Below are 20996 nucleotides of genomic sequence, written 5' to 3' on the forward strand. Positions count from 1 at the left end.
TATTGCTGTTGCCAAGTCTACTCTTGCACTCACTGAGGTTGCGGAGGAGAGGCAACCAGGCACCCTGTACTTGTGTCGTGGCGCGTGGGGCAGTCGCACTGGTTATCGAGTTTCCCTGCACTCTGCCATCTCTGTGAAATCTCAAACGACAATGTCCTACCCTGTGACCAAACTTTCCACAGTCATCACAATTTCTTGGTTCTGTCGAGTGTGAAAGTTTTGCTTTGTTTTTACACTGAGCTTTAGTGTGACCAATTTCTCCATATTTAAAACACTTTAATCCTCTACCTTCACACCCTTGTTGTACTAAAGGCTTTACTGCTGCAGCAAAAGCATTGGCTAAAATCTCTGTTTGTTCCTCATTAGACCCTACTTGTGAGCAGGCTTCTAACATCTCAGCAAGCATAGCAGATTTAGGCAATGTATAAATAATACGTTTGCATTGTGAATTAGCATTCTCCAGTGCCAGCGATACTAAAAGTTTCTCTTTCACCTCATTATCTATGTCTGGATGTTTTTCCAAGGCTTCTTGACTATTCTTCAGGCCCACTTTTCACTGTCTGATGTAGCCAAAGTCTGATCCTGCATCTGAGGCCTGTATCTGAGCCTCATGCAGCTTATGGTTTCATATAACCAAAATCTGGGTGGACCACATGTCCATTTTCCTTCAGGTACATGACTACAGATAGGCTACCACCCATCGTCCCCCATAGCTCACATTTCTTTTCCTGCCATGGTGAATGGTGCCAGAGCCAGGCTTCTATCCTTTCAGGAGCTTCAGTTCTGTGGGGCTTACCACCAGCTCAGTCTTTTGACTGCAGACATCGCTGCCTGACACAGGGCACCATTTGTGGCAACAGGGCACGGACTCCATTAAGGTGCAGGAACAGAATCAGCATCGTTTTTTGTACAAGTATATTTTTACCCTCAGATTTACAAAGCTGTAATTTTCCAGGCTTCTAAATTCTGTTTTTGCAACAACTTAGTAGTGTTACAAATGACCCAAATATAGCCCAAATATCTACGTTACTAAGCTAATATCTATGTTTTTAAGCAACTCAGTCTCTTCTTCACATATTATGGTTATCACAGTTCCAGGTGGCCTTCAGTTTTCTACCACTCCCATGGCTTGGTGCCAACCAGGGCAATAAGGTTTGCAGCACTGTCTTCATCCGAAGATGAAACATCATCTGTTCCAATATTCATGAGGTCTACAATTGAGGTTTGAATTGTGCTTTCATGGCATCATGCTTTTTCAAACACATCAGCAGCAAAAAGGAAGATTAGGGAGAATGTGAGCCAGCTGCTGAACAAGGCAGGTGCCCTGCTAATGGAGGATGCAGACAAGATGGAGCTACTGAATGCTTTCTAGGCCTCAGTCTTCACAGTCAAGTCTAGCCCTTGGGAAGCCCATTCCCTGGTGGATAGTGAGATAGTCTGGAGAACAGAAGACTTGCCCTTAGTGGATAAGGATGGGATTAGACACCTGTTGGGTAAGTTTAACACCTATAAATCTATGGGACCTGATGGGATGCACCCACAAGTGCTGAGGGAGCTGATGTTACTGCTAAGCCACTCTCCATCATTTTTTAACAATGGTGGAGAACAGGTGAGGTACTTGAGGACTAGAGGAAGGCCAATGTCAATCTGGTCTTCAAAAAGGGCAAGAACCTGGGAAACTAAAGGCCAGTCAGCCTCATCTCCATCCCTGGAAATGTGATGGAACAGCTCATCCTGAATGCCATCTCTAAATACATGGAGGAAAACGTGGATGAACATAAATTTACCAAGAGGTAAATGTGATAGCCTTTGACCAACCTGATAGCATTCTATGAGCGCATAACCAGCTGGCTAGATGAGGGGAGAGCAGCGGATATCATCTACCTTGACTTCAGCAAGGCTTTTGACACTGTTTCCCATAACATCCTCATCAGAAAGCTCAAGCAGTGTGGCTTGGATGAGTGGACAGTGAGGTGGATCGAGATCTGTCTGAATGACAGAGCCCAGAGGGTGGTGATCAATGGCAAAGAATCGAGTTGGAGGCCTGTGGCCAAGGGGGTTCCACAGGGGTCAGTTCTGGGGCTAGTCTTATTCAACATCTTCATTAATGACCTGGATGAGGGGACTGAAGGTACCCTCAGCAAGTTCGCTGATAACACCAATCTGGGAGGACTGACTGATTCCCCAGAAGGCTGATATTTTATCATTTTGCTGGGAGAGAACGACAATGCCCCCCTTTCTGTTGTAATACTGTAGTAACTATGTCATGACTCTCTCCAAAGTAAGTTTCCAGGCTTCTTGTATCAGGGTCACAGTTGCTGCTACTGTTCACAGACAGGAAGGCCATCCTTTACTTACTGTGTCCAGTTGCTTGGAAAAGCATCCCACCATTCTCTTCTAGCTTCCCATTTCTGGGTCAGGACTCCCAGGGCAAGGTGTTGCCTTACATGGACAAATAACTGAAAGTTTTTAGTTAGATCAGGTAATCCTAGAACTGTTGTTGACATTAGAGCTTGCTTAAGCTTTCAAAAGGCATTTTAAAAGGGTGACTCCATACAAAAGGAGTAGAATTTTGGGCTTTATATAGCAGTTTGACTATCAGGCCATAGTTCATTATTCAAAGATAAGACCACTCATCTATTTTCAGGAATGCCCTTAATTCCTGCACAGTCCGTGTTTAAGGAATGGCACAGATTGTTTCCTTTTGCTCAGTTCCCAGCTTTCTTTCCACTTTTGAAATTTCAAAGCCCAAATATATTACAGTTTCGCTTGCTATCTGAGCTTTCTTCTTGGACACCTTATGTTCATTAAGCCCCAAAAAGTTTAAAAGTTCAATGGTTACCTGAATGCAGGCTGATTTTTCTTCGGTGGCTATTCAAATGTCATCCACGTACTGTAAGATCAGGTGTTCTGGTCATGAGGTCACTGTTTCTTCCTTCTTCCAGATTTTTAGCTTCTTTGCCAACTGATTTTTGAAGATTGTCAGATTGTTTTGAATCCTTGGAGTAGTCGTGTCCATGTTAGTTTTACCCTGCACCCTGTCTGTGGGTTCTCCCACTCAAAAGCAAAATGGCTTTTCTGCTCCAGGGGTATACAAAAGAAAGCATCTTTTAAATCAAACACTGTAAACCACCTTATGTTTCTTTAAGAGCATTTAACAAGATGTACGAATTTGTAACCATTAGGTGGATGTTTTTTGTCATTTGATTTATAGCTCAAAGGACTTGTACTAATCTATATTCACCCGTGGGCTTCCATATGGGCAAAACAGGAGTATTACTCCTCTAGGATTTACCTTCCTTTAACTCAACCTTCATAGCTTGGGCCAATTTAGATTTTTTCAAAATATCAATTTCCCATACTGTGGGGATTACTGCATGATCCACCTCCGGGGGAATTTCTTGTAAATTTCCCCTGTCTTTGATTTGGGTACTTTTAACAATTCCCCACCTTCAAAACCAATTTGTGCATTTAATTTAGATAAAAGATTTCTTCCTATTAAGGGCATCAGACATCCTGAAACATATAAAAAATCATATGTTATAATTTTGTTTCCAAATTTCAGATCCAGGAGTTGCAAAAATGGCCAGTTTTTTCTTTTTCCCTGTGGCTCCGACAATATTTGCAGTTTTGGTTCCTATTGCTCCTCTACATATATTTAAAACTGAATACGTTGCTCCTGTGTTTATCAAAAAGTGATTTCCTTTTCTCCCAGCTTAATTGTAAGCAGAGGCTCAGCTGGGTTTGTCTTCAGCCTCTATCAATCGGTATATTTTTCAAAAATTATTAGTTTTGCTGTTGCTCATTGGTTATTTAGTATTTTTTGGTAATTTTGTTTTCAGTGTCCCTCTTCTTTACAATAGGCACACAGACCTATTTCAAGAGGGGTTAGTCAGTTGATTTTTCTCAGAGAATTAAATCAGAAAGTGAGAAAGGCACTTTCATGTATACTGGTTCACTCTGCCCAACCCCTTGCCTTAATGGGGCAATTATATGCTGTTTGACTTTAGATTTTAAGGGAGTCTTTAAGGTAGTTATTAAATGAGTATGGCATTCAGTTCTCTTGGACATCATGGAGGAGAGTTCTGTGTCAGATTCCTCATTTTCCACATTACTACTATCTGGACAGGGCTGGGAGCCTTCCCTTGAACCAGCACCCCGGGATGTATCCTTGTCAGGTTGCTGGGTCCCTGTTCAGGTTCATGCTGGGGAGTGGGTCCTGGACGTGATGGAAGTGGGAGAGGGAGTATATATAGGAACAGCAGGAATTGTTGGGGTACTCGGGACCACGTCTTATTCAGGACCTGTATCAGTTTGCCCTCCCCCACTAAGGGCCAAATGTTTAAGACACATTTTGGCTGCAGTACATATGGAGCAACGGTTTTGAAACTTTTGTTTTTCTACTGTGAGTGACATTACCCAATTTGTTCATTCAGATTCTTTCTGCCATTTAGATTTTTCTCTTAAATAAAAGAACAAATCCACATATGGGACTTCATCTCATTTTCTCTCACTCTTATAAAACAACATCAATTCCAAGATAGTATTATAATTTAACATTCCATTCAGGGGCCACACTTCCTCATCATCCAGAACATACATTGGCCAAACGATTGCAATATTCAATAAGCTGCTTTTTACACAAATCATTATGTATTTCTTTCCAGTGAGCCAAGAGGCAGCCCAGAGGAGAGGCTTTTGGCACAAGGCCTTTGTTGTTAGAATTTCCTCTCCTAAATAGGTTTGACCACTTAAATGCCATAGCCAAAATTTATGGTGTCCTTCAAACACAGAGACGTAAAGACACAGTTCAGTACTTCCACACGTTTCATCCTTTCACTTTGCTTATCTCCAGCTGCACCCCTCATGGGATCACAGAACCGCAGATCAAAACTCCCTCTCACTTTGCACACAGTTGTGCATCTCACACTCACTCACACTTCACAACTTTGCAAATATAAGTTTCAGTTGCAATATAGTACTATATATGTACAAACAACAGATTGAGCAGAGTACTCCAATTATCAGACAGAAATTCTGTTAGTTAAATTCAGCAGAGCTATCAGACAGAAATTCTGTAAGTTTCAGATGTGTGCACAGAAATTCTGTAGAGTACTCTATCAGACAGAAATTCCACCCTTGCACCACTTTTGTGTGTGGCTTATGGAGTGGAGGCCTAGGCTTACACAGAGATTCCCTAGCCCACCCATGTGAGGCTTTTGCTCCGTCTGACTGGCGGGCTCAACGCTGCCTCATTTATACAGAGTTTTCACCCAGACTCACAGACAGGCTTACTACAAATTACACACACAAAAAGAAAGAGGAAAGGGGAGAAGGAGAAAAAAAAAAAAATAGGACATGTCTGAATTCTTACCCTTTCCAGCAGAGTGTTGCAAGGAACCTTAGGGGCAAGATGGATGTTTCTCCCCGAGAGTCCCTCAGTGTCGACTGAAGTCTGATCCACTCTTGATCCCATTTGGTCTCCTCGTAAGGCTCCTGGCTGTCTCACCAAAACTGTTGCAAATCTGCTGGGGAAAAAAAACTTTAGACCCGGAAGATTCCCGAAAATCGTTGGACTGTTCTTGAATCCTTGGGGTAGTCGTGTCCATGTTAGTTGTACCTTGCGCCCTGTCTGTGGGTTCTCCCACTCAAAAGCAAAAAATTTACGACTTTTCTGCTCCAGGGGTATACAAAAGAAAGTGTCTTTTAAATTAAGCACTGTAAACCACTGCTACTTTTTTTTAAGAGCAGTTAACAATGTGTATGGATTTGCCGCTACTGGGTGGATGTCTTTTGTGATTTGATTTATAGCTCGAAGGTCTTGTACTAATCTATACTCACCCATGGGCTTCTGTACCAGCAAAACAGGAATATTATACTCGGATTCACACTCCTCTAGGATTTTATATTTCAAGAATTTTTAAATTAATATCTTGATTCCCTATTTTATTTCAGGCTTAATTTGATAGCTTGTTTCTAACTGGTTTCACACATTTCTTTAACTCAACTTTCACAGGTTGGACCAATTTAGATTTTCCTGGAATATCAGTTTTCCATACTGTGGGGATTACTGCATGATCCACCTCTGTGGGAATTTCTTGTACCTTTGGTTTTTCTTGTATCATTAAAATTTCCCATCTTTGATTCAGATATTTTTAACAATAATTCATCACCTTCAAAAACAATTTGTGCATTTAATTTAAAGATCTCTTCCCATCAAGGTGTCATGGTTTAGTAAGGAGCAGCTTTTACTTGGTAACAGGGGGAGTGGGTTGCAGTGAAGATCCGGTAAAGAGTTTTTGGACTCTCCCCTGGCTCCTGCGTTCAGACCCACCTCTGGCCCGGCTGGGCCAATCTGGCGCCTCTGCAATCACTATTTAGGGATGGGAATTTAAAGTGCTGGTAGGAGGTGTAAGAGTGATGGAGGCTACCACGCATGTCCCAAAGGAGGGACCCTTTATCACTATGGCCAGAGCAGGCCGTGTCCCAAGGAAGGGACCCAATATCCACAGGTGTAACTGTGGGGAGGAACCCATGACAAAGCAGCTCATCAAACTTATGCCCAGAAGAGGCCTTGTCTTGAGAGAGGGACCCTGTAACTGCAGAAACTGCAACCGTGGCAAAGAATACACACCTGAGATATTCACCAAGGACTGTGTCCCCTGTGAGGGACCCTGTATCGGCAGAAGCCACAGCTGTTGGGAACAACCCACAGCAGAGAAGTTTGTTAAGAACTGTGTCCCGGTGGAGGAACCCATGTTGGAGCAGGGGAAGAATGCCAGGAGTTGTCCTCATCTGAGAAGACAGAAGTGTCAGAGACCATCTGTGAGAGACTGACCACATTCTCCATTCCCTGCCCCCCTGAGCCGTTGAGAGGGGAGGAGGTAGACATATCAGGAGCAGTGAGCTGGGCCCGAGCTGGTTGTAATTTTCTCATCATCCTACTCCATTTTTGCTATTATTCCATTCTGTTTCCTGTAGAATAAAATTTCCTGCTTTCCTCTCTAAGTACTGGAGTCTGTTTTGCCCGGAACCACAATTGGCAGTGAGCCCTCCCTGCCCTTATCTTAATCCATAATAACTTTGCTTATCTTTTTACTCCCATTTCGCTGGGGCCTTCGCCATCCTAACGAGCGTGGGGGTGAATGGGGGCACCGAGCGAGAGACTGTCATGGTGCTAGCTGGGCCAAACCGCGACAGTTACTTTTGCACATTACATTCCTTGTCCTCTAAGTCCAAACTGTGGGCTCCATTTTCCCAGGATCGGAGCATCCAGGTGATAATGTGCTCACCTGGGCAACGCCTGTAATCTTTCTGCACATGTCACAGTTCACTCAGGGACAAGGACAGGCTGATTATCCCTGGCTCCAACTCTTCTTCCTTCTGTGATATCCCTTGTTCATCTTCATCCTTAGTGCTGCAAACTGGTATTTTTGTGTATTTCTTTTCCTGTACAGGAGCAACTGATACTGGCACAAATTGATACTCTGATTCAATAGCAATTGTATCAGTTGCCTGGGTTTGAGTAGCTGCAGTTGTAACAGCAACAGTCTGGGTTTGAGCATCCACAGTTGTAGCAGCAGCAGTCTGAGTTTGAGTGGACACAGCAACAATATCCACCGTCTGGGTATGAGTGTCCACAGTGGTAACAGCAACGGAGTCTGCTGTTTGGGTGTGAGTGTTCACAGTTGGAACAGGGACATCCACTGCTGGAGTCAGAACAGCAACTGGTTCTGGCACAGCTGAGTTGACTGCAACATCCACTGCTGGAGTTGGAACAGCAACTGGTTCTGGCACAGCTGAGTTGACTGCAACATCCACTGCTGGAGTCAGAACAGCAATTGGTTCTGGCACAGATGAATTAGGAATGGGTTCGTGTGTTCTCCAAATCTTTACAGCTAAAAAGCTCCTTGGACACCTGCCCATATTCTGTATGCCTCTCCTCACATAGCTACCCAACCTCACAGTTCTCCAAAAAACAATTTTTACAATCCAAGCCGAGGTGAAAACAAGGGAAAATAATACAAACATGGTAATTAGAACATTCCAAATATTATTGTTAGAATCCATTAGAAGCACCTTGAAGAAATGAGGGTAAGTGACATAGTGGGAGGAATTAAACATGTCAGTTTTTCCCCAAAATTGAGTGCCATTATTAAGTTCTAGGAGAAAATGTGGAAGAGACAAAAAAGCCATGTACACATTCCAACCCAACTTAATAACCCATGACACAGTCATATCATAAGCCAATCCCATCCAGTGCAGTAGCATGAGAATTTTCATACATTTTCCACAGACGAGAAACACTATCACAGGACATATATGATGCAGATAAGAGGACATGTAATACCACCATACAAGCATATCAACCAACATTGTGATCAGCAATCAGTTAGTGTCAGGAGTGTACACAAGGATTTTGTTTAAAGCCACTCTGTTCTATTTCAACCTCGCGGGCCCCACGTTGGGCGCCAATTAATGTCGTGGTTTTTCCTAGCCAGAGCAAAGGGGGGAAAAAAAAAAAAAAAAAAACCCCACGCTACTCCTCCCCCTCCCGGCGGAATGCGGAGGGGATCGGAGAGGAAAAAAAAAAAGTAAAAGAGCCCGCGTAAGTTGAAATAAGAACAATTTACTAGGGAAAATTGAAGAGGAACAACTATAACAAAGACAAGAGATATTACAAAGAAAACTGGTGAGTGATGCAGTTGCTCACCACCCGGGACCCGACCTAAGCGACCGCTCTGGACCGGCGACCGAGAGCCCGCAACCCCGGAAGAGAGCTTCTTCTGGCTACCCCCTACCTATATACTGGGCATGACGTTAGGATGGTATCGAATACCTGCTGGCCAGCCTGGGTCAGCTGTTCAGACTGTACCCTTCCCTGGTTCCTCACGGGAATTAACTCTATCCTGGCTCAAACTAGGACATAGGAGAACCAATAGAGATCCAGAGTATAAGAGTTTGTTTTTAAAAAATTCACATTTCTGCTAAACTAGGATATTCTGTCTCTGTTCTTAGCTGTGCTATCTATGCAGACATGTTGCAGTTGCTCAGCAGTAGTGTGTCTTTGGCTGAAGAATTTATATAATAGCACCTTCTTCAGTCCTCTCTAATCTCTCTCAGTGCTCAAAATTCCCTGTGCCACAGTTGAAGTGTCTGAGGGAAGAGAGGGTTTTTTGTCACAGAGATAATGTGGATTCATGGAAATTTCACTTGTAATTGATAAAGCTCCCTTGGGAGGACTTCTGTTTTCAGTTCTTTATCATAGACTTTTAACCTTGATTTGTGTAGCAACAGATATACTGTAAAATAAGCATTTTTTTTTTTCTTATTGCAGGGAACCAGCAGGAATAATGAAAGTGGAATCTCAAAGTTTTCTACATATGTGTCTTGTGCTTTAGACATCAAGATCACATCGTCTTGATCATTGATAAAACTGTTTGCAAAGATAAAACTGTCCTGAAAATTAAATTTATTAAGGCAGGTTCTAAGCATGGTGCTGAGTAGACTGTGTGGGTTTTTTTGAAGTAAATACATGTTACATGTTCTGTCTGTAATCAAAACAGCTCAGTATAAAATCGTGATGATTTGCTAGTGATGACAGATCAGATAGTCAGTATTGCTTAACAAACAGGAGAAAAGCTTCTGTGTCGGACATTTGCTAAGAAATATCTCAGCTTGTGGAGCAAAATATAGTACTTGCAGCACACTTAAAGGGAATTACAAGATTCTGAAGATCACTTTTTAGCCAGATGTTTTGCACTTAACCTCCTTGTTTTCTTCCCCAGTGCCTTTACCCTTTGAATGTTGGCTTCTGTTTTGGGATGAATCTCCTGTCCCTGTTCATGTGATAAAGAAGCTTACTGTAGAAAACCTGCTTGGCTGTTCCCTTTGCAAGAGCCTTGAGAGCTTCCAGGCTAAATCCATGCTGGCACACAGGCAATCAACACCTGAATAACCTAAGAGTTAGGGCACCTGAGTTGTGTTGTGGGCTGGATCACCATAGATCTCGTTTACAAAAAGAAAATTAGAAATATCCACTTCTGCAGAACAGATTGAGCTTTTTAATCAGAGCACTGTATTGTCTCTTAGTAGTATTGTATTTATTTTTATTTGAACAGTGCCACTGGTGTTGATGGGACTTGGCAAAATGAGCTTTCTGAGGCCTTGAACCAGCCATACCAAACCTAATGATCCTTTTCCCCACAGTCTTAGTTGTTTAGAGAATTTTTGACATGCACAAATAAAGGCACTTAAAAAATACATAGCACCTGATTCCCATATATAGAGTCTTTAGGAAAATACCATCCCATCAATTATGTATTTTTTTTAAACACTGCCTTGTATTTCTCTGTCTAAAGGGGCCCATTTAATACTGTGAGTAATATTGTCATGGTTCTGCGAGGAGCCGCTTTTGCTTGGTAACAGGGGTTGCAGTGCAGACCTGGTAGAGTTCTCGGACTTTCCCTCAGCTCTTGGGTTCAGACCCACCTCCAGCCTGGCTGGGCCAATCTGGTGCCTCTGTGATCACTATTTAAGGATGGGAATTTGAAGTGATTCTCCTTTGTTTTCTGCTTCTGCTTGATTTCTACTGAGCTGCACTTATGCAGAGCCTGTGCTGGCTTTGCCAAGGCAGGGGAATAGCAAAGGGATGAGATGCAAAGAGTCTGGTGCTATTTGTCCCCTTCAACCTGCTGTCACAGGGAGAACTTGAATATAAGGAAAAACCTCTACCGTAAGGGTGAGGGAGCACAGGCTGCCCAGGTAGACTGTGGAGTCTCCTTCTCTGGAGATTTTCAAAACCTGCCTGGACATGTTCCTGTGTGACCTGATCAAGGTGAACCTGCTTTAGCAAGGAGGTTGAACTAGATGAACTCTAGAGGTCCCTTCCAACCCCTACCATTCTATGATTCTGTGAAATCTAACCCAATATGAGTCACAAAATGAGATACGCAGAGTAAGGCCATTCTATAGGCACCATTTGAAATGTCTTTTTCTGTATACAGGGTATTTTTGCTGCCACATTTAAAAGAATTCAGTGGTTGTGGTGCTACTGTAGAATTGTTCTGTATCCTAGAGGCATCCTCCTATCATGAACATACCTGGCTGCTTGCAGACACACTCTCTCTTCTTGTTGAGCTCATTTTGGAATGCGTTGATTCCATAGAAGTGTTTTGTAATTGGTGATATTTCCTTTCACTTAATTACATACTGCTCAGAGCACCCAGGTTGCTCTGCAAGCATGTGAGAAGGTACATCTCTCCTCCAAGTTTTTGTATAGTTTCTTCGAGGCTTTTTTATTTTCTTTTTGTAAATAAGGTGAGGGGTTACAGGGAAATCCTCCTTCCTGCCCTGAAGATAACAGCCAGTGTTTCTCCTGTTGCCCAGCTCTGCTGGTTACATTCCTACCTGGTGTGACAAAGACTGGAGTTGCTGCAGCACCCGAGGAAGGTGCTGTAAGATGAAAGAGGATGTGTTTGGCAGTTATTAACTCATCTGTTATAGACACTGTCTGGGAGGGTTTTGTTGCTTTGAAACTGAGGCTGGGGAGGGGGAGGACTGAAATTATGTTGCTGTGCTTGGTCATACCAGGAGGATTCCTCCAGCACTAGAGCTGCACAGGACAGATCACTGCTGTGTCAACTGTAAGGAAAAAGCTTTAAGCTCATCAAGTCCAACTGTTTTACCACTACTGCCATGGCCACCACTAAACCAGGTCCCTTGGCCCCACAGCTACACAGCTTTGAAATCCCTCCAGGGATGGGGACTGCACCACTGCCTTGGGCAGCCTGTGCCAGGGTTTGACAACTTTTTTGGGAAGAAATTGTTCCCAATCTCCAATCTCAACCTCCCCTGGTATAACTTGAGGCCATTTCCTCTTGTCCTATCGCTTGTAGATTGGGAACACAGACCAACCCTCCTGGCCACAACCTTCTTTCAGGGAGTTACAGAGAGTGAGAAGGGCTCCCCTCAACCTTTTCTCCATGCTGAACACCCCCAGCTCCCTCAGACACTCCTCATCAGACTTGTGCTCCAGGCCCTTCCCCAGCTTCAGTGCCCATCTCTGGACACGCTCCAGCACCTCAATGTCCCTCTTGGAGTGAGGGGCCCAATGTTTAACACAATACAAAGGCCCTCAAGCAAACATGAAATGAATTGACGGGGTGACAGAGTAACAAGGCTAGGAAGACACTGAGATCAATGGAGCAAGAGCAGTTTCTTAATTTATTTCTTGCCTTACTTTTTTCCACCTACTCCAGACAATGCTGTGTTCTGTGCACGTTTTTAACATGTAGGTGAGCTAGCAGGCAGATGGTGTCTGTGGAGCCCCAAAGATTTACGCTGGTGTGTCATGGAAGAAATGTGCTTGTGAAAGGTGGGAGGATCTCAACTGTTGGGCAGGGAGCAGTTCCCTGCCTCCCAACTACTGTTGATCTCTCATTAAAACAAAAACCAGGCTTTGTTCTTCAAATTTTTCATAAAAGTAAAACTGTCAGCATTTTACACATTTTAATTAGATGCTGTTATTAAAAAGAATGGCACAGAAACAAAAATCTACTATTAAATGCTTTAAAGACTGTGAATTTTTGAAATTAGACTTCAGCAGGATTCTATTTAATGCTACAGTTGCAAAATTTCACTGTTGTTGGGGTTTGTTGGTTGTTTCTTTTTTTTCTTTGTATTGATATGAGGAAAATCCTTTGTAAGCCATGGAGACAACTTCCAGTTTTTACACTACAGTTGGTTAGTAGAACTGTAAAATGAAATTTAATTCTGTAGGATACTGTGCTTTTCCTATGCCCTAAATCCTTCAACATGAACTGACTTTGTAAGGACAGTAAATAGCTTTTCTGGTCCATTTGGAAACTGTAATAATCAGTCCTTTACAGTTGTTTCACAGTACTTCTGAGTGTTAAATGATTAGATTGTAATTATACATTGCTGGAGTATTAACCTTATTGAAAGAAAACACATTTTTTGTGTTAATGAGCTCTAGTTGTTTTTGTTAAGAAAAATCATTGTGGTGAAGGAACAGGCAACACTCCTGACATGGAAGAGCCTCTGGCTATGGTCTCGCCTAGCAGGTGATTACCTATGTTCAGATGTAGTCTCTGTCTGAGAGAATGTGTGGATGGAGTAGACTGGGCAGTAGAAATTATCTGAGGGCTGGAGCCCCTCTGCTGTGAGGACAGGCTGAGAGAGATGGGAGTGTTCAGCCTGGAGAAGACTCTGAGAGACCTTAGAGCAGCCTCCAGTCCCTAAAGGAGTCAACAAGAAAGTTGCAGAGGGACGTTTTACAAGGGCCTGGAGTGACAGGACAAGGGATGATGGCTCCAAACTGAAAGAGAGGAGATTTAGATGAGGTATTAGGAAGACCCTAAGCTGAAAAATGCTTGAGAACTAATCCCATTAACAGAAAAAGTCCTCCACCAGGAGTAACAAAAAGGGGAAGTACACCAGGTGATTACTGACAAGTATATTTTTCAGAATTGCCTAGGCAGAATGGCTACAGGTACTTGTTAGTAATGATAGATACCTTTTCAGAGTGGCCAGAAGCCTTTCCCTGTCGTACCAACAAAGCAAGAGAAGTTGTTAAATGCTTATTAAAGGACACAATATCAAGATTCAGGATATCAATGTCTTCAGACAGAGGTCCCCATTTTATAGCAAAAATCCTCCAAGAAATAAGTAAAATTTTAGGTACCAAATGAGACCTACACAGTCCTTGGAGGCCTCAATCAAGTGGAAGAGTAGAAAGAATGAATCGGATCCTTAAAGACAGATAAGTAAAATTTGTCAGGAGACTTCACTGAAGTGGCCTCGGTTACTTCCTTTAGCACTCCTAAGAATTCGAATTAAACTCAGGTCAAATAAGAAAATCATTCCTTATGAGGTGATATATTGTAGTGATTTTGCCTGTGACAGGTTTTTGGTAGTGGGGAGGCTACAGGGGTAGCTTCTTTATACAAAGAGCTGCCAGAAGCTTCCCCTGTAGCTGATAGGACTAATGACACTCAATTCTAAGATGGACCCTACAGCTGACCGAGGCCTGGACAACTAGTGACTGAGATAATACCTCTGTGAATAACACATTTGAGAAGGGGAAGAAGTTGCTGTGCAGTTGCTAAACTGCAGCAGCAACAGGTAGTGAGAATGTGAAAATATCTCTGACAAGGTCAGTGGAGAGGAGGGGAAAGAGGTGCCCAGGCGCTGGAAGAGAGATTCCCCTGTCAACTGTGGTGAAGACCACGGTGAGGCAGGCTGTCCTCCTGCAGTCCATGGAGGACCATGGGGGAGCAGCCTGTGGAGGACTCCACGCTGGAGCAGGTGGATGCCTGAAGGAGACTGTGACTCTGTAGGAGGCCCATGTTGGAGGAAGTTCCTGGCAGGATCTGGAAGCTCATAGGGAGAGAGGAACTCATGTGAAAGCAGATTTGCTGTCAGGACTTGTGATCCTGTGAGGGACCCACGCTGGAGCAGTCGGTACCTGAAGGACTGTTCTCCCAGTGGATGACTCATGTTGGGGCAGTGTGTGTGGAGATGCCACCATGAGAGGCCCCATGCTGGAACAGTTTGTAAATAACTGTAGCCCATGGGAAGGACCCACACTGGAGAAGTTCGTGAAGGACTGTCTTCCGTGGGAGGGACCCCACACTGTAGCAGTGGGAAGTGTGATGAGGCCTCCCCCTGAGAAGAAGCAGTGTCACAGTCCATCTGTAATGAACTGACTGCAACCCCCATCCCCTGTGTCACTGGGGGGGAAGGAAGGGGAGTCCTTGAGGAGGGAGTGGTTGTGGGAGGTGTTTTAAGATTTGATTTTTTTTCTCATCCCCCTGTTCTTATTGTTCATTAATAAATCAAACCATTTCTCCCCAAGTTGAGTCTGTTTTTCCCGTGACGCTAATTGCTGAGCGATCTACCTGTCCTTATCTCGAATCACAAACCTCTCACTATATTTCTCTCTCACCTGTCCAGTTTAGGAAAGGGAGCGATATTACGACTTGGTGGGCACCTGACACCCAGCCAAGGCTAAACCATCACATATATGGAAAGCCTTACCAAGTACCTGTGATCCCTGGGGATGTTTCTCTAAAAGGGGAAACAGAAATGTAGTGGGTCTGGAGTGGTGGTGATTTTCCACAGCAACTCTTGTAGTGCTATGCCTTCTGTTGGTATTGATAGCACATCCATGTTGTGGCTACTGTTTGCATAGCATCAAGGCTGTCCCTCCACCATTCCTTCCCCCACCTTCACCAATAGCTGTGGGTGGGCACAATCTTGGGAGGGGCCATGGCCAGGACAGCTGATCCAGGCTGACCAAGGAGATATTCCATACCATATTGTGGAGAAAAAATGAGGGAGCATGGACATGGATCGCGGGGTATAATGTTAGGCCTGATGGGGCAAGGCAGTCTGAGTTCTAGTTATATGAATTTAATGCACAATCAAGACCAGAGTCAGAGCCATGGTTAAAGTAGTTGCTGTCACATAGTCAGCGAAGACAGCAGGCCGCTTTCTGCTCCTTCAAGGTCGGGCTGTTTTCAGCTAACGAGCTAACAGCTCAAGGTCGAAAACAACTTTGGAGAAAAACAAGATGGGAAAATGTGAGGGAGCTTGCTTATCGCAGAAACCGCAAGTAGGATGAACATAAGAATGTAATCTATTAGCTGCTGTTGCTGAGCTAGCTTTGAAGCTGCTGTGTATATAAGTTAGAGCCTGCTCTCAATAAAGAAGAAGATTTCTGCTATCACTCACATTGAGTAGGACTGATTTCTTCCCACCCAGCTGAGAATCGGACCCTGGGTTGATCGCCGCATGAAGTAGACTTGGAGCTGGTTTTTCAGGCTTCGAGCCTGGGTTTTTCAGGCTTCGAGCCTGGATTTTTCAGGCTTTGAGCCTGGTTTCAGGCTTCGAGTCTGGTTCATTTTTCAGGCTTCGAGCCTGGTTTCAGGCTTCGAGCCTGGTTTGCAGACTTCGAGTCTGGGTTTTTCAGACTTAGAGTCTGGTTTCAGGCTTCGAGCCTGGGTTTTTCAGGCTTTGAGCCTGGTTTCAGGCTTCGAGCCTGGTTCATTTTTCAGGCTTCGAGCCTGGTTTCAGGCTTCGAGCCTGGTTTGCAGACTTCGAGTCTGGGTTTTTCAGGCCAAGAGCCGAAAACTTCGCGGCACCATATGACGTCAGCTCAGCAATATAAACTCGGGGAGAGGAGCAGGAAGGGGGGCGTGATTCAATTTGGCCTTCCAAAAGCAACCGTTATGCGTACCGAAGCCCTGCTTCTTGGGAGGTGGCTGGACATCACTGCTGATGAGAAGTAGAGAGTAACAGCTTATTTTGCTTTGCTTCACTTCTCATGTGCATGGCTTTGCTTTTTCCTTATTAAACTGCTTTTATTCCAACTCATGAGACTCCCATCTTATTTTCTCCACTCCGTGGCTTGCTGAGGAGGTGGGTGATAGAGCAGCGTGGTGGGCACCTGGCATCCAGTCAGGGTCAAACCACCACAAGAACTGAAACAGTATTTGATGTCTTTAGGAAAAACTATTGCTGCTTTTCAAAGATACATTACTCTGACTGAACCTATCACCATAGATGCTCCCATCTATTTTTTCCAACCAGGAGACTGGGTCTATTTGAAGACCTGAAATGATGAGCCTCTTACAGAAAAGTGGAAGGGACCTTTTTAGATCCTACTTGTAATGCATACTGTGGTAAAACTTGAAGGCATAACTCCGTAGATTCACTACAGCAGGATCAACCCAGCTCATCCTCCAGAATGGACAGTGAAACCAAGCAGACCACTATATCTAAAACTGACACAGGAACATTAATGATCCGGATTTTGGTATCATTGGTACTAGTAGGACAGGCCCAAATAGAAGTGAGCGATAAAAATGATGAAAATTTGATCTGGTACAAGGTTTTGGAGAAATGCATAATTTGACTAGTATAACTGCTTGCATTCCAATTCCTAATTCCGCAGGTCAACCTGTTCCCTGCGGTGTTATAATGGTCAACATAACCTTACTTAGGGAATGGGACAAAATCACAGAAACATTTAAAAGAACAAACATTTTATACTATCTTGATGATCAGGATAAGTGTAAACAATAGGGTAATGATGTTTTGCAGGATGCAACCTTGTGGAGACCGGAAGATAATAGAACAGTGTTTGGTAAAAGGTCAAGACCAAACTGCCCACCTGGATCAAAAGTATTACATGAAGATTTCTTATGTTTGGCTTTAGCAGCCTCAGGAGAGCAGGTAGCATGATTATCAGAGCTATGCATTACCCAGAATCCCATTGAAAAAAAAAAATCTCACGAGAAAGTTTATTACATGGACTAAAGCATTAGAGGGCTTCTGGGAATACAATGGGGAAAGTGGATAGTGTAAAAATTAGGATATGAAACCATTCCACAATATTAGCAAGGCAAATTGGAGATGTCCAACTATAATCAAGACAGTCTTGAATATCAATCTTGAATTCCACATTGTTCCTCTTAAACAGATGCAAAGTAATCAGGGATACAGTTGGAAATAATTGGTTAAATCGAATTCTTCAAAGTATAAGCAGATGGTGAATACAGGGATGGTTAGTCACATTGCTTGAAGGCTTAATCCTACTTGTTGTCATCCTTATTATAATCACAAGCATGGGATACATCAAGAAAGCAATTGAAAAGAGTATATGGAAGCAGTTGGAATTAATAAAATTATACCAGAATTCAGAAAATTTTCTCTTTTTTTCTAATCCTAAATACCTGTTGTCACTTGCTGTAGTGGGTCTGGGATGGTAGTGATTTTCCACAGCAGCTCCTGCAGTGCTGTGTTTACCGTTGATATCAATATTATGACTACTGCTCGCACAGCATCAGGGCTGTCCCTCCAGCATTCCTTCCCCCACCTTCACCAATAGCTGTGGGTGGGCATGATCTTGGGAGGGACTATGGCCAGGACAGCTGACCCAGGCTGACCAAGGAGATATTCCATACCATATGACGTCAGCTCAGTAATATAAACTGGGGGAGAGGAGCAGGAAGGGGAGGCGAGATTCATTTTCTGGCCTTCCAAAAGCAACCGCTACGCGTACTGAAGCCCTGCTTTTCGGGAGGTGGCCGGACATCGCTGCTGATGGGAAGTAGAGAGTAACAGCTTTATCTGCTTTTGCTTTGCTTCCCGCGCGCGGCTTTGCTACTTATTTATTAAACTGTTTTTATCTCAACCCATGAGACTCCCATCTTATTTTCTCCCCTTCTCTGGCTTGCTGAGGAGGTGGGGGATAAAGCGGTGTGGTGGGCACCTGGCATCCAGCCAGGCTCAAACTACGACACTTGCTATTTTATATAAGCAAGATCTGAGATGAAATTGTAAGCAAAGAGTTAAAAGTGCTTAAAAGTGTCAGTACTCAGTTATCTGTTGTGCAGACACCTAGAGCCTAGGTGAAAAGTGAGAGTCTGATGACAGCAGTCAGTTATGTTTTGGCTATGGGTTATGGGAATGAGCAGAAAAACAACTTGAAAAGTTTCAGCAAGGCCACTGTGTTCAAAAATAAGATAATGGCTTCATTTCTTCATTTCTCTGTATTGTATATAAGGAGCATTGTTTCATTATTCAGTGTGCAGGTTAGGTGGAGCGATCTCCCATGCACTCAGCACTGCAGTAAAGGAACACCTGCTGCTTAATGCTACAGTAGTGGTAAGGAGTTCATTTCCTGATTTCAGTGGTACTGTTAACAGCAACAGTGATAAAGGTGTTTTGCCTAAAAGAAAAAGGAAAAATACAAACAATTGGCACTGCTCTTCATTTTTGCTTGCTTGGGATGAACAAAGGAAGCTTGAAAGGAAAATTAATGTTTTTGTTCCATTCTCAATGCATTTAATCACCATCTAGAAGTAGTCCCTCTTGCCAGTGCCACAGATTCTATCAAGCTGCAGGAGTCCTGGCATGTCAGCTCCTCTCAGACACTTGTCCAAATACTAAATTTTCATCTATTTTTTCCCCAAGTGCTTTTCAGTTGTTTGCATCTGATGGTAATGCAACCAAAAAACTGAATACAAATTCTACTCCAGTTCATCCCTTATCACTTTTGTAATGGGAATGATCTACAAGTGCCCCAGTCATCCATACAGTTTTCACAGTTTTCATAGAATCATAGAATAATAAGGGTTGGAAGGGACCTTTAGAGGACATATATATATATATATATATGAAGTCATGGACTAAATTAAGTCAACGGACAGGTTAGAGGGATGATGGCCCGTGGACTAAGGGAGTGATATCTGTGTGTATATATATCTCAATGACAGAAAAAAATGTTGGTAAATAATTAGAACGTGGATGATCTGGGCATGATGTAGATGGTACAGAATAAGGGGTGGATAATGTCCTGGGTTTAGTGGGGATAGGGTTAACTTTCACTAGATGCCACAAGGGGGTGTGGCCAAGCTATTCCATGCCATGCTGACATCGTGCTCAGTATGTAAGGGGAGCTGCCAGGGCTTGGAGCCCCCTGGGTATGGGGAACTGTGGTTCTCCCTGTCTGGCTGAGCATTGGGTTAAGCATCAGGCTGCTCCTTTTCTGTATTCCTTTGCTGTTGTCATGGTGGTTTGTTCTCTTCTTGTCTTATTCTATTAAATTGTCCTTATCTCAACCCACAAAACTTTACCTTTTCCTCCTGTGGAGGTGAGGAGGAGTGAGCAACTGCATGGTTCCATTGGTGTCAGCTGGGTTAAACCACAGCAAGTGCTTTGGAAAGGCACCAAAAAGCAAGTGAGCTTCTTGCCCTCCCTGCCTCCCCTCCTCCTGGGGAAGAACCCCCACAACCTGAGGGCTTGTTCTCACTCCATGTCCTCCTGCTCTTCTTAGGGCTTCCCCACACTGTCCTCCGCTCTCCTTCCTTGCACTCCACCGGTCACACTGTGCACTGCTGAGAGCGAAGGCCTCATTACAGGGCAATCCCAGATCCTATCTGGATTTCACAACCTACCTCTTCTGGAACTCATATCAGCCATATGTTCATGGCTGCAACAGACTCGGTTCAGACAGAAAGGAAGAGGATTGTCCTGCACCAAACTTCACCCACCCTGAGGGCAGGGGGGAGAATAAAGAAGTATTGCAATGGAATCATAGTATCACAGAATCATTTTGGTTTGAAAAGACCTTTAAGATTGAGTCCAACCACTAACCTAACACAGACAAGCATACCACTAACCCATGTCCCTCAGCACCTCATCTACATGGCTTTTCAGTATCTCCACAAATGGGGACTTCACCACCTCCCTGGGCAGCCTGTTCCAGGGCTTGACAACCTTCTCAGTGAAAACATTCTTCCTAATCTCTAATCTCACCCTCTCCTGGCACAGCTTGAGGCCATTTCCTCTTGTCCTGTCACTTGTAGCTTGGCAGCAGACTGTCCTCCCCTCCACAACCTGACAGGGATTTGCAAAGTGAGCAGATGTCCCCTCAGTCTCCTCTTCTCCAGGCTCCCTCACCCACTCCTCAGCAGACTTGTGCTCCAGGCCCTTCACCAGCTCTGTTGCCCATCTTTGGACATGCTCCAGCACCTCAATGTCCCTTTTGGAGTGATGGGTCCAACGCTGAACACAATACTTGAGGTGCAGCCTCACCAGTGCTCAGTACATGGGGACGATCACTGCCATGGTCCTGCTGGTCACACTATTTCTGATCCAAGCCAGGATGCCATTGGCCTTCTTGGCCACCTGGGCACACTACTGGCTCATGTTCAGCTCCTATTGACCAACACCCCCAGGCCCTTTACCTCCAGGCAGCTTTCCAGCCACTCTGCCCCAAGACTATAGTGTTGCCTGGGGTTGTTGTGGCCCAAGCACAGGACCCAGCACTTGGCCTTGTTGAACCTCTCCCCATTGACCTAGGCCCATTGCTCCAGCCTGTCTAGGTCCCTCTGATGAGCCTTCCTGCCCTCAAGCAGGTCTGCATACCTGCACAGCTTAGTGTCATCTGCAGACTTACCAAGTTG

This window comes from Colius striatus, chromosome W (assembly GCF_028858725.1).
Source record: "Colius striatus isolate bColStr4 chromosome W, bColStr4.1.hap1, whole genome shotgun sequence".
Lineage (NCBI taxonomy): Eukaryota > Metazoa > Chordata > Aves > Coliiformes > Coliidae > Colius > Colius striatus.